Genomic DNA, 1005 nt, shown 5'->3' on the forward strand with positions numbered 1-1005 from the left:
TTGTTATGAACTTTATGTAGTATTCGCTCGTTAATCGTCCGCTTTTGAGTCAAGCAACTTCGAAAGTCAGACATTTTTGAGGGCTAAAGCAAGCCCAATTGGCTATACTATAAATAGGCATTTTCTTCAAAAAAGTTCCATTTATCAATGGTTTTTTTTAAAAATATTTCACCATTGAAGGATTTCTACCGCTGATCAGTTAATTGATAATAATTCAAACACGAGGATTGTGAATCAGCAATTTAGCTGTGTTTTTTAAACATTTTCAGTCTTTGTTACTCGTCAATATTCAGTTTAATTTTCTTAAACATATTATTTATTTCAAACTTATGTTAACATTGAAACGAGATAGTGGAACGGAAATTCTATGTTTTTACACGCAACATCGGAAATCGTACGATTTCGGCAATTTGGCAAACTCTCTGGTCAAAACAGCGTACGATTCTCGAGTTAGTACTAATGTACTTGGACTATCTTGATGGATCAATTAAGATCTCATCATAACGAATCATAAAATAAAGCAAATTTTTATGGATAAATATGAAATTTAATGCTCTTTTTAACCAAATGGCAAGAAACATGTGAATTTCTTGCTGGTGTCCCTATTAGTTATTAAAAATATATCTATCTATAGTTTTCAACTAGCAATAATCGCACCTCGGTAGAACCTCATTGGTTACGATATCGCCACTGCGCAAAGCTAAATATATCTATCTATATGTATAAAAAGCTATTTCTGTATGTTTGTTTGTTTGTTTGTCCTTTATAAATTCAGCCGTCTGAAGAGCTAGTGGTCTGAAATTTGGCATTGCTCATTAGGATCAGGAAAGATGAAAAATGTTTTCAGGTTTTCGGATGACCCCTTCTGAAGGGGGTCGTCCATATAAGACAAATATTATTTTTGCGATATTGACGTTACTTTTCGTCGGATTGGGTTGAAAATTTGCCCATAAGTGTTTTGAAAGACGAGCAATCGGTTCCAGGTGTCAAATTTTGTATAAAAGG

The 1005-nt window shown here is 33.3% G+C and overlaps 1 pseudogene; it reads right to left on the reverse strand.

Moving 5' to 3' along the window:
- Positions 1-527: 527 nt before the first annotated feature.
- On the reverse strand, positions 528-702 carry LOC129750228 (U4 spliceosomal RNA; annotated as a pseudogene).
- Positions 703-1005: the final 303 nt, after the last annotated feature.

This window comes from Uranotaenia lowii, chromosome 2, assembly GCF_029784155.1.
Source record: "Uranotaenia lowii strain MFRU-FL chromosome 2, ASM2978415v1, whole genome shotgun sequence".
NCBI lineage: Eukaryota > Metazoa > Arthropoda > Insecta > Diptera > Culicidae > Uranotaenia > Uranotaenia lowii.